This window comes from Serinus canaria, chromosome 3, assembly GCF_022539315.1.
Source record: "Serinus canaria isolate serCan28SL12 chromosome 3, serCan2020, whole genome shotgun sequence".
Lineage (NCBI taxonomy): Eukaryota > Metazoa > Chordata > Aves > Passeriformes > Fringillidae > Serinus > Serinus canaria.
The window spans coordinates 78,456,132-78,469,967 of NC_066316.1; the positions used below are offsets into that span (position 1 = coordinate 78,456,132).

The 13,836-nt window shown below is 36.7% G+C and overlaps 1 protein-coding gene across 6 annotated transcripts in view; it reads left to right on the forward strand.

The window, feature by feature from the left end:
* SYNCRIP (synaptotagmin binding cytoplasmic RNA interacting protein) overlaps window positions 1-2,041 on the forward strand; it is a 25,853-nt gene extending 23,812 nt beyond the window's left edge. For all 6 annotated transcript variants that reach the window (XM_050972225.1, XM_050972226.1, XM_050972227.1 and 3 more), the window contains exon 12: window positions 1-2,041. This exon is cut by the window's left edge. The gene's annotated coding sequence lies outside the window, so the exon portion shown is untranslated.
* Window positions 2,042-13,836: the final 11,795 nt, after the last annotated feature.

The following is a 13,836-nucleotide window of genomic DNA, read 5'->3' on the forward strand; positions in this document are numbered from 1 at the left end:
AATATGATATGAGGGTAAGATTATAATATACCAAATGTAACATTCTTAGTTGCCTTTAGTTCCAGAGGCTTTGTAAGACTTCCTCATGACCATCATAACAGGCCTTGCTTTTGTCGTATTTTGTGGCTGAAAAAGCAGCCTTGCTTCTTCAGATATTGTAGTTATTTGGATGTATAATAGTTTAGCAAGATGTTACTTTTGTAAGACATCAGATGTTCAAAAAAAGTGCATCAGCAACTTGTACTAAATACTGCAGTGTCCCTTTATAAAAGGTCAGACTAAAACTGACAACTGTACAGTGAAGCCTGACATTTGGATATTTTGAAGTTTTTCATAAATCATAGAATAGTATATGGCTGTAGTTTAGCTTTTTAGGTAAAAGGTATGTTTTCATTAGTGCATTTCTTATTGCTGATCACTGTAAAAACATGTGGATCAGCTTTCCATTTCTCTTACGCAGATCATGATAACCTGTAGAGTAGAGTAGAGTACAATCATTTGTGCTATGTTTTTAATTTTCTAAAGCACCTTGATGACAGTGAGTGTTCAGTGGTGAAGCATCCTCTATTGAACAACCCTTATAAAAAAGACAAAAGAAAAACAGAACCTTGCCAAGTCCAGTTTCATATAGGTAAAAGATAGATAAAATTATGACTTACTTTGGACTTGGCATAAAGAGTTCCCTTAACACCCTTCACAAAGGGATACTGCAGTTATACTACATACCCATAGGCACCACAATGAAAATTGAAGCTTATACCTAATTAAGGTTTTATACACACCAGTTCCCCCAGTAAATGCAAATTTTAACAAAATTAGACATGTCATATGTTGAAAATGCTCATGGCAAACAATCATTTTGCATTCCTGCAAATAAAATTGTTTTATACTGTAAGCTGGAGGCGAGTGTAACTTATTTTTGTAATAAAGTTTTTATTTTTTTTATGTGTCATTAATATAAATGTGTGTTAGTACAGAGATCTTCTGGTTAAAAACTTAGAATCGCACACATTTCAGTATGTTTACTTGTATTTACATAATTTTTAGAATAGTGGTTGCCAATAGCCTGTATGTTTTCACATTAATTGATTTTTTTTTTTGTTATCTTAATAAACCATTTTAGTATGTTGTATGTCAATTACTGGGATAGCTGGGACATAAAGTGTAATTAAAAATTGTCAAGTATTCATTGGAATATGTAAATGTGCCTTGCCAGTTTTGAACTTTAAAACAAAGTAAGTGAACGATGGTGAAATGAGTAGTCAATGCTTAAGAGACATTTGCTACCAGAGTTTCATATACTGCCCTTGCTAAAGAAAAATATTTCTTCCTCAAATTCGAGCGTAAAACTTAACAGTTGCATTAGCTTCTGAATTTTGAAATCTTCTTAGAGAAATTAGGCTTATGGAAAGTGGGTTTTCTAATTGTAGCCTTAAGTATAATTTTGAATTTCAATGTAATCCTTGGTGCTGGCATTCCCAGTGCCAAGGAGTTTAAATGCTCCCTTCAAAGAGGTTGCCATGCCTACTGGCACTTTTACTGTCATACGGTTTTATAAGGAACACTGTCAAGATGTGGAAACCAATTTTGAACTTGCTATGAAATGAAACACTGGGGACTGTAGGAGAGGGAAAGTCCTCAGATTTCTTAATCTTGAAATCTCTCCATTGTTAAAAACTTAAAACACTTGTTGGATCACAAGTGCTAGTGACTAGTTCTTAGTCTGGAAACGTGTTGCGGGGGATAATACGTTTACGGAATTGTAACAGTAGATGGAAGTGCATAAAAACATTGCAACTAAGGCACTATGTGTGTTGAAATTGTGGATTAAATCCCTAATTTCAGCTCTGATAAAAGCATGGGGGACAACTATTTAAATGAAAAAAAAAAAAGAAAAAAAAGCAAAATTGACATGAAAGTTTTTAATGGAATGCAAGCAATGGTGACTGAGCAAAATACCAAGATCCTGACAGTGTTCCCTCTAATTATGAACTCAAGCCATTATAACTTTTACAATTAAATATGATTTGCACTGTTCTGATATTGGTGCAGTTTTTTAGAAAAATTATCAGAAAACTAAATTGCATGTGGTGATTAATATTGTAGACAAAACCTAAAAGCAAAAAAATGTTATTTTTCAAAGCTTTAAATTTGATTGTTTAAAGAAAAAACTAAGTGGAAATACTGGTGAGAATGGGCAAGTGCATATATACAACATCAGTTTGGTTGCACTTGGGTGTTGGTAAACTTGAAATGTTCTACAGCAATAATGCATCTCTCAGGGGGTGCTTTGGTGACAAATGAACATATGACACAGTTCTTTTTGGCATGTTGAAGGCAAGTTTTGACTTAATATAATGTGCTGCCTCTGCTTATTCTCATAGGAGGCTTTCTTTACTGAAACACCTGCAAAGGTGCATAAGTAGTATAGTTCCACATTGGTTTGTAATGTGTTTCTAAATTTGAAGAATAGTTGAATTTAATAAGAAACCGGAAACTGCTGCTGCTTAACACTTCTGGTTTATAAACACTCCAATACACAGCTTTTTAAATTATACTCCTGTTTTAATACTCATTTTTGTTTGAAAGGTTTAATATAGGACATGCAACTGTACTTTTTTTTTCTTTCCAGTTTTTAAAGAGGAGATTTGTTATGACCCAGAACTTAAGTTTGTGTTTATACTGTTGGAGGAAGGCTGTTATTACAATAAGATACTGAGATCAGTTTCTGAATTTCTGCGTTGTACAACTCTTATGTAAATACTGTCTTTAAAATCTAAAATAAGGAATACTAATTCTGTTCTTGTTGGGGGTGAGGGGTATGACATAGTCTAAAATAAATGTAGTGTCCTCTAAAAGCAGGATTTCCAACTTCAGGATAGAAATATTATATGTGGCTGCAACTTTTTATTCCCTTGTGCCTTTGATTATTCTTCAGAGGCTTAACTTTTCTGTTCAGCCTAGCAATTATTTTAGTGCTTCCATATGCCAGTGAGGGGAAGTTTTTTTTTTTATTTTGGAGAAATAAAACTGAAAGGCAACATGGACATAAACACACAAAACATTTTCACAAAAGAGTGTGTTTAAATTGATACACAGCACAGCATTAAGACTGTTATTCCCTCACATTAGTGGAAAATATTGTTCAAAATGGAGTAGCAAGTTTTGAAGAAGGCAACAAGGCAGTAAATGCGACAAGACAGTTTTCAGACAATTGAAATGGGTCAAGTGCAAGCTTGAATCTGTGTTCATGCCCTGAATCTTATGATTCCTGACTTTATGACTGTTTGGACTTAAAGTCTGTCTTTATGGAGTGTCTTGCTGAATTAACTCCAGTACCAGCACATGACATCTCTTGTCTGAGGCTAACTAGTTGAATTAGTTGGGCATAGGAAACACCAGGTTGTACTTGGCCATTTGCTCTGTCAGAGGAAAATGGGATGTGGCAACTGAAGAAGTTGTTGAGCTGAAGATTCCTTGATCCTTAATACAGGTAGTGGGGGAAGAAGGAATAAATTACTGTCAATTACAGCCATCTAAAACAAATAAACAATGCTTCCTAGAAGCTGTGATGTTAAAATCTTTCCAGGAGCCTGATTTTCACAGTTATCCGGTCACAGTTTGCAAGTGTATATTAGGTTAAAAAATCCATGGGAGGAAATAGTTACTGCTTAGATGCCCCTTTGCCTAGATTGTTACAAAGGAGAATTGAAAAGTGCCACTAGGACTATGTTGTTAGTTCACTGGCAGTTTGGAGAGGAGTGACTGTCTTATGTAATTATACTTTTTCTTGCCAGTATGTAACTGGTTACTAGTTTTTCCACAAAATACATATTTTTAAGTGGCCAGCTCCTGAGCAGATGTTGCCCAGCTGAGCTCCTCTGGATAAATTTGGTTATATGATTTATTTAAAGCTATCTTCACTAAAGCTTCTTTAGATGGTCAGACTTCCAGGTACCTGGTAGAAACATTTAATTTTTTTTTTTTAAGTAGAAAAATGAAAGCATCTGTGAAGTCTAGAAAATGCAGTTGTAACATGTAGGTAATAGGCACTTAAATGCAGATGAAATATTTAAAGTTTGAATCACAAAATGCTTTTTAGTTTAGGTAATTGTTCATGAAGTTTGGTGTCCACTCTAAAGCCAACACTTGTATTCAAACAGTCATTTAGGTAAAACTTGGAGTGTCAAAAAATTGAATTCCCCATAGTCTGAGAGTGATTAATTTGTCTGATTATTGGCAACAGTTCCCTCTGCTCAGTTATTGTGACAGTGTACTTGCTTTGGTCACTAACGTGTAGGAAAGACATGGAATCTTACCCCTTGTTTTCTTTGCACTAAGGAAGTTATGAAATGCACTTTTAGTTCTGCTGCACAGCCTGTAGAATAGTCTATGTCATTTGACTGCACAGAAGATAATGGTAAGTAAAAATAGACTTTCTAGTACTTAAATGACTTCCACTACCTAAAATCCAAGTTCAGTAGACTGTTTAATTGATTCCTTATCTGCAGTGATTAACCCAGGTTGTGCATTTTAACTCTATTTTAGTGTGCCCATTTCAATGCCAAGTGAATGTTGAGTGTAATCTGACACTGTTTAGTGTTAAATATTTCAGATCTAAAAATGTCTTAAATGCTTTATAGATAATTCAGTATCTATTTTTACACTAATGGGTTAGTAATCATAGTAGTTGAAAGGTTTTTACATGAACACAAGTCATCCATTGAAAGCCAGGAATGGAATGTATCAGATTCTCAGTTTCTGGTTCCAAGTGTCATGCTTTTGGTATTGTTCTACCATCTAAAGTAACAGTTTTCAGATTTTTTTTTCTCTTCAGTGGGATGAGGAATGTACCTAATTCTGTCACTCATAATAGTTATTTAAAAATAACTACTAAGTACTATTACTAAGTGTAATGAATTTGGGATTAAAAAGCTTCCTCCTTGGGAATTTGACAAAGATAAATTTATAAATGCCCAGTCAGTAAACCAGGGCTTTTCTTAAGAAGCAATGTCAGCATACTTTAAAATGAAGCTGTATTACAAAACACTGTTGAGAGCTAGGATAAAATAAATTGTAGGTAATCATTTCATTATGCAGATGTGTATTACAATTCAGGGATGATTTAACATTGCAGCATTTGAGATGACAGATAAAAATACGTAGTCCCTGCATCTGGAAAGCCAAAGTGGCTATTAAAGGATTGTTCCTGTTTCAGATTGTGGTCAAAGACTTCCTTTGGATGTTGCAATTAAATGTTTTTCTTCTAGTCCAAATAATTGTTTTTATAAGCCAACCTGTTTCCAATCCACAATTTTCAACAGAATTTTGAGTTTCATGCGTGTGTTTAGGTTGATACTTCTAGCAGAAGACAAACATTCAGTGACAATCACTGATGTGTCTTTTGCCAGGAAGTGATCGTGTAACTGCCTTGAACTAGTCTAGTGAAACTGTCTTGTATTTGTTATCTACAGTTACAGAAGTTTGGTCATTTACACTTACTTTTGAATTAGTGAGATCCCTAAAAGCTGCTTTGAAGAAAACCAGCATGTATGTTGTTAAAATCTGTCAGAATTTGCAGATGATGTGGGTTTCATGCTAACAGAAGACTAGGCCTCGACCCAAAAGGACAGGTCCTAACTTCTCTCATTGGAAGACCCAATGGTATAACAAGGCTTAGGTGGCTTCAAGCATTAGCAGTGGCTTGCTCCTCTATTTTCTTGTAATATTAACACAACCTCTCAGGAAAAAAAACCAGCTCATTATGGGGATAACTCCAGTGGGATTGATCTTCCATTTAAGAAGGGATCTGTAAGGTCTTAAATCCACGGGATTTAGTATGATGTTTTCAGTTTATGTTTGATGGAAGTGACCTTACAGGGGAATGGTGTAATAAATGGCAGTTTGCATTTTTGCTGAATATTACACTAACATGAAGTTTGGTTTGTTCAGATCACCATGTTTCTGTCCAAGAAAATGATCTTAATATTTATATGTCCTGAACTGATCAGTAAGTCTTAAGACGCTAGGAGTTAATTTCAGCTCATTGGTCTTTCCTTAGGTTAACTGTTAAAATCAGTACAAGTTTCTGCTAGCAAGTAGTTTTGTTTTCTTAATGGCAGTCTATAAGCATTCACAGTTTATTGCCTCAAGTGTAATATTTCTAAATAGTAGCTGCTTTCATTGAGTGATGAGTGAAGTGCAGTATACAGATGAACAGTGAAAAAACATTGCTAACTAAGCTTTTTGGCAAGTGAAGCCTGCTGGTGTGTAATGGAGTTTGAGGTGCATGAAGGTGTACCCACCATGCAGGTACAGGTGGCATTGAGATACAACAGGTAGTGATCACATCTCAACAAGGTGTGCACCAACTACCTTCAGTGATGACCTGTGCTAAAGCAGATTATGTGGTATTCAAATGTAGTTTTACTGTGGAGCTAGTAAAGAACAGCTACAATAATAAGTAGTACAGCTGCAAGTAGATGATGATCAACTCCAATTTTTAAGTCTCTGGAAGAACAAAAGACAGCATAGTGTGTATTACAAGTTTCTAAATCCTTATGAAGCAGCCTTTTTCTTCTTTAATACATGAAGATTAAAACATGTATGATTCAAATTCTTAATGCAGTTAAAGATAGAATAACTTTGCAGTTCTGGTTTTAAGTTTAGATGGCTGGGTGTAGTTAGAGCCTATAATTAAGACATGCATTTTAGAATCAAGATAATTTTTTGACTCTGTTGAGAATGACCCTCCTGTCAAACAGGTTCAGTCTATCTTAGAATACCTGAGAATACCTGTAGTTAGCAAAAATGCATATACTGCTGGGTATGGGTGGGTGGGGGGAGATACAACCAACCCACAGAAACCGAAACACAAACACCACACCCCCCCATACCCATATCCTCTGTCCCTGAAAGATGTTTAGGAAGAGGTGTTGGAATTCTTAGATATGGGCAGGTGAGATTAATGTGATAATCTTGGAATTCCTGCCTTTCTTCCATGTGGTAAAAGTAATGTAGAGAGATCTCAGGTTTCGCAAATGAACTAAAATTGTGGTTAATGTTCACATTAAGAAAGAACAGACTTCATGACTTAGACATCTGGAAGGGCAAAAAGTGTCTCTGTGAAAAGAAAAAATTGAAGGTCTTCTGTAAATATGTCTGTTCTTTCTCAAGCAATGTTGACAACCAGGGAGTTCCTCCTCAGAGGAATTCCAAGGGGTTTGCCTTGTATTTAGGGTTGGCCTAGGACCGAGCACATCACGAATACTCCCCATTTTGGATAGCTCTTAACAAAGCATATTATTTGCTCCCTGAGAAAAGGGGAAGAAATAAAACACTTTGAAAAAGAAGTCCTCTCCCTGTGGGCAAAAGACAGCCCGAAATCTGTCTGAACTACACAACCGGCAAGTTTTTAATCTAGAATTAAAGAAAAAATAGGGAAATAACCTGGCAAACCACAACATACAACAACTTCATTTAGCTGTGTTACAGCTTTGTAGAATCTTCCCTGCCTCTAAGCTGTCTGTCCTTATCCTGTGAAAGGTATGTACACTCTTTAGCCAGACACCATGTAGCAGCCACAGTATGGTGAGAAGGGAATGTCAGGTGATGGATCTTGGCCAGATGGAAACACCAGGTCAAAAGCAGACAGGGCCCTTGGATTATATGTCAGAAGATAAGAATATCCAGTCCTGGCTGTTGTAATCATCAGGGCCACTTTATCTTGACACATATTTCAAAAGAAAATTGGATCTCTGTCAGAGAGGAGATTTTGAACACAGAAAAATAGAAATCTGTGGGGAAAAAATCACTCTGTTACTATGCCTAATGCTGCTATTTCAAATGCCCTGTTCAGAGAAGTGAGTGATGTCCTAGAGCTTGTATTTGTAAAATTGCTGTTTGGAAGTGGTGAGCTAATGGCCTTGTCTAGAGGGAAGTAAGAGCCAGCCTTGAATATCTGATACACATATTGCAAAGTCAGACCTTTCCCCACTTAGGTAAGGAGTTCTTCCATCTCATTTTAATGGTATAACACATTTGCCATTCACTGCTCTTAATAATCCCTTAGAGGATGGGTAAAAATAGGGTAGTTGGGAAAAACCTTTTAATAAGATCCAATGATGCCTCATAATTGAGTGATGCTTAAGGAAATGCCAAGTTCCTAGCAAAGTTTGCATTGAAAGTCTTGATTTGAATGTCTCAATGCAGGGCACAAAGTGAGAATAGGTGTTTCACTTGTAAAGCTGGGGTGAATCAATGCCAATTCAGCAGTTCCTGCAATGTTCGAGTTCAGGATGGGCCCAAAGAGCTCCCAAGTGCACCAGTGCCTTGTACAGAGTCGCATTTGTTCTTGAAAAGTGCGATACAAGCTCAGCACCCTGCAAGGGAGAAGTGGCTGATAATTGATTCATTAAAGACCTGGTAGTGCAAGGAACCCAAATAGGTGTATTCTACACTGAAGGTGGTTGCTGCTCAGAAATGAAAGTGCTTAAAATTAACAGTAGGTGCTTGGAAGCATATCTCTGGGATCCCAAGAGACAAAGACTTAAGAACCAGTATGAAGGTTGCTGAACTTTGTTTGAAGATGTTCTGTTTCCTTGAGTCTAGGCTACAGGTCTTAGTTCAAGGAATTACACTTCCTTAATGAACAAAAGGAATTTTTTTTCTAAAGCTAAGGCCTGTATCAGATCAGAAGGCAGGAGGAGGCTAAAGAAGGAATGTGATAAAGTAGAATACACTTGGAAGTTGTTTGCCAGCACAGTCTCTACTTCCTGAGTTAAAAAGAGGATAAATCTTTGTATGTTGTTCATTAGTACTGAGAATATACAGGTTTGTTTTCATAGAGAGCTTTTAGTCAGGAAAAGTCACTTTCTCTGCAGGCGTGAGCATGGTGAGCAGCATCTCTGAAGACTGGGAAAAAGGAATGTACCTGAAGGTAGAAGTAATGTGAAATTAGGAACTTGCAGAGATAGGTGCCTGGTTTGAGTTCTTGGTGAAACTCAGGGGAGTTTGAACTAAGACACCTTGGACTAAATATACTAAATTAATGTCTTCTCACTATCAAGGCTGCCCCTCCAGATAATACATTATTTCAGTTTGGTCCTTTCTCTGTTCTTTCTGCCTTTGGGCTTTGGGGAAGGAGAGTTAGTCATTACTGCATAGGGAGCTTGATTTCTCCAGCCCTAACAGCTGAAGGGGAAAATGGAGAGGGGAGCACACAGCTGGGTGGTGGTCCAGGAACACACCAGATACATGGGCTTTCCAGAATTTGACACTGGCTGATACTCCCAAGTTTCTTGATCATAATCTATCCCAGAAACACACTGAATGTGGACAAAACATCACTCTACGATTACAGCTTAGTACTTAATGTACCATTTAAGCTGAATGGTGGTAAGTGGAGAATTTTCTACTCATCCTCATTATATGGTCTGCTAAGAACCTGGATATTAGATAATCCTTTCTGTTTTGATTATCTTCTGAAGCAAAATCTACTTTCTTCAGGAAAAAAATCCTTCATCTCTTGCATCTGAACTGCAGTTACCCCAACTTGAGGTCTATCTACAGCAGCCAAGTTCTTTATGTTACATTAGGAGATACGTTTAAGCATCTCTTGAAATCCCAAAGACCTAAGTCTTCACTTGCAATTTCTGAGGTGATGGTGATGAAAATACTACAAACTCTACCTACAGAAAACATCCAAACTTGATATTGGACTGGAGGATTCACAGTGTTTTAAGGGGAAGAAAGTGTTATTCCTTAAAGTTTGATAGAAAGGATAGTAAACTGATTTTCATATTGAAATGTTCCTTTATTAATATATACTTTAAAATATGTGTCTATAAAAGAGGAAAAGTTTACTGCCTAGTGTTTTAAGCAGTTTGTTTTGTGATTCTTTTGTACGAAGGTAAGCTAGGTAGCTTACATAGTAGCAAGTAATTCAGTAAATCAATTTACTGAGTTTCAGAAAAATACTGAGTGGTAACAATAATTCCCTACATGGTATCAGAACTTATTAGCTCCAATCCTTCCCTAGCTAGAATGCTAGTTTACTTAAAACAAAATAAAAAGCGAAGCAAAACTTCAGTGGAGTTTTGCAGTACTCACCAAAGTTTTTCAAATAGTCCTTGCTTCTTGATTTCAGTTTGTGCCTTTTCCTTGTCTGCTGGTGGACCCACAGAGGGACCATCTGCTTCTGCAGAAGCACTATTAATGCCAGTGCTAGAAGTGCTATGTAATAATACATGCCTTTTTTCCTATCAGATACAGCAGCAATTTGGGTGGCAAAAAAAGCTTGGGGTACCTCCAGAAACTTAGGTACCTCTTTGATAAGACAGCATTCATCAGCTGTAAGGATTGATCAATTATGAGTGTAAGGAAGCCTGGCCTTGCAGAGGGCATGATACTGAGATCCACTTCTCAAACTCTCATTAAAACAATCATATTCCTCTTGCAGTTGAGCTCTACCATGAAGCTGCATGCTCCAGTATACCACAAAATATGTAAGACATGGGCACGCTGCCCATGTGCTCCAAAAAACTGTTTTCAAAAAGCCTTAGGACTCATCCATACATATGAGGAGGAACAGCCCTTTGTCCTAGAAGTCTTGTAGTATCACCTTGTGCATTCTGCCTGTTTGCACAGAATCAGACTTTTTTTGCTTTTTGTCATATATTCAATATTCTTGCTAGGAAGATGTAACATTTATATGATGTTCTCTTTTACCATTCTGTAAATACTTCAGTTTTTCCCATATGTCATTTAAAAGGAAGAAAATATCAGATTGATTCCATGCATCCTCAGCCAACAAATGGTAAACAAAACAATATCCTGGTTATACAGCTGGTTCTGTATATGAAGTGTCTGATGAAAGATGTAAGCATGTAAGCAAAATAACTTTTGCAAGGTGACAATTTATGTTGCTTAACTTTTAACCTATGCTGCTTTTACATACTTCATGTTGTCAAAGAAACTGGTTGCTTGAACTAAAAATACCTCTGTGGAATTCTGACCTGACAAAAGCACTTTAGGAATTTGCTGCTGTGTCCACAGAAGCTAAAAGCAGTGGGCTCCAGGATACCAGCTCACCAGTCACCACCAGAAGCCTGATCTCGCAGATCTCATCACTGGGTCTGGGTTTACATGGTCATGTTAAGTATCCACAGAAAGCTTTCTTGGATACAAGCTGCCTTACAACAGCAACCTGTAGTTACAGTTAGTCTTTTTTGCACTTTTAACAACTTCTGCCTGTTGATTAGAATTTCCTGAGTATGTGAAGGCTTTAGGTTGTGATTTTTTTCACTGTTTTTCTTTTAAAGTGGAAAAAATGAATCCATCAGAAATGAGAGTTGTATCCAAATGAGGAAAAAGGATCATAAATCTTCACTGACAAAAATGTTAAAATACTCTTGAAGCAGGGCAAAAAAATCAAACTATTTAAGAAAGCACTAGGTCTAATAAAAACAATTTTGAATGCTATTTTCTTAACAGTTTTGTTCCTCATGTTGCAGCCTGTCCCTACTCACTGCTACACAAAAGAGGAAATAATAAAATTGGAAAAGGAAAGGGAGAACAACAAAGATTATAAAGGTACGAAAGTGCTCTTATGTGAAGGACAAGCCACTGGAACAGGAATCTTTATTTTGGAAAGGACAGTTTTCTCAGGTGACCAAAGTATTTTGGTAAAATGATAAGCAGCAATTGTGTTGAGTAGGGAATGATTTTTTTCACCATCTCTAGTAAACACATGAATGTTTGGAGAGTATCTTCACTCACACAAGGGCAAAGAGTGCAACTCCTTGCATGATTTTTATGGATGTTCTCTCATTCTTCAAAAGCGACTTAAAACTTAGGAAATAAGTTCTTTCTCAGGATATCCCCAAGACTATGAATCAGAGTTCCAAGAACTTATTATTATATTCTTGCCATGCTTTTACAGCTTTTTCCTGGGTATGTATCCCATGATAGCCATCATCAACAGGATGTTCACCCAGCTGAACTTTTGCTGATCCAACACAGTTCCATGAGTCCAGTGTGTATCTATGATGAAACTTAACTAGCTTTAAGTTCTTCAGGTCTCACCATAGTTCTGAGGTGTAGGTGCTGCAACAGTTTGTAATGATTTAACAGAAACACATCATCTAACAGGATTATCTTGTCACTTTTTAATTCAGCTGAAAACAAGGGATCCTGGCTCAAGTTCATCCTTGAACTCTCTACTTGAAAATTTTTCCCACTGACCATGGCTGCTAAGCAGGAATTCCCTTCAGGACCTGTCAAAATTATTTTCACAGTTTGTATCCAGGGCAAGGTTTTCTTTATCCCCACAGTAAGTCAACAGAATAATTTTAATTTTGACTGAGCTCTTATATATGTGCTCTGCTATTATTTTAACGGTTTGCATGAGTGCAGCTCCTTAGTTCTTTCACAAGCATTTTCTTACAAATTGTCAACATCCTTCTTGACATTCCCTCATCCTTCCCTGATCAGCCTACTTTTTTCAAAGAATTTTGGTTTTCCAGATATTTCCTTTGCACATATAGCCAATTGCCCAACTTCACTTAATACTTAAGGTGCATATCCAAAAAACTTTTTTTTTTGCTCAGGTCAATGAAGATAAAATTTCTATGGGGTACAGCTTTGCCAAATGTTGCCACAAATCATAATATTAATTAATTTTAACAAATTTCCATTGGCACCTGTATACATTTGGTTCTCCTCTTTTTTGCATGTATTCCTGCAGGCTCTATTTCTTACTGTGTTGTAGTCAACTTATACACCTTGCAACTTACTGCTCTATTTTCTTTTTTTTTTAATGTCCCATAAATAGTAGTTTACAACCGAACAAATATTTTCATCTCTAAATTCTCTCCAACGTCTTGTCTGTGAAAGAATTTCTTCTTTTCATGTTAACAAGTTGAAGAAAAGCTCTGTACACCAGTCTGTTTCTGAATCTTTTTACTTGCTCCTTGAGAGTTACAAGTTCTTCAAGGCAAAACTGACTCTAGTACAATGCCTGTTTTTGTTTTGGCTTTCTTTCTTCTTCCCTAGTGGACCTTGTCCCAGTGAAATTCTAACACATTCTGTGCTCCTCAGCACCCCCCTGTTTTGCAGAGCATTGTTCCAGTCTCCTTGTCTTTCTTTTTTTGCCCTGCAAGTCTTTATTCTGCCTGGTATTTTTAGTCCTAAACACAGCCTAGGAAGTAATTTTAGGTTTTCTAACAGAACTGTATTTTACATTCTCTTAAAAAAAAAAGATTATGAGTGGTGTGTTCCCTTTGAAACTTCTTAGTCTTTCCCCTTAATTTCAATTGCATTCTAAATCTGCTTCTAAACAAACAACACAACTTGTCTTTGTCCTTCTCTGCAAGTGTGAAGACTAATGATCTTTTACTAAATGTTTCACACATCTTTTCTTAAACCATTTCTCCCTCCCACCTGCCATTTTGCTCCTTACTGCAGCAGCTGAATTCTCCCATTCGTCTAGAAGAAAACTTGGGAGGGATTTTATCCAGCAACGCAAAGTTCCTGGTGCTGTAGTGAGCAGGTGCTTCTGAGCCCAGGTTATCACTTTCTCATCCAGTTTGCTTTAATCTGGTCATACTGAGGGTCAGCATGTGATCCAGGAAGCAAATACCAGACCCTACAATTACAGGCAGCACACATTTCCGTACAGCTGGCAAGCATGGGTTGGTGTGGGTATTGGATATGACTTCCAAATGCCATAAATCTAGACTATGAACAGTTTATGAAGTCATTAACAGGCAAATGAATATAACTGTCTTATAATAGCAAAACTAATTTTGCTTTTCAAAGTGCTGGAAATTATTCTAC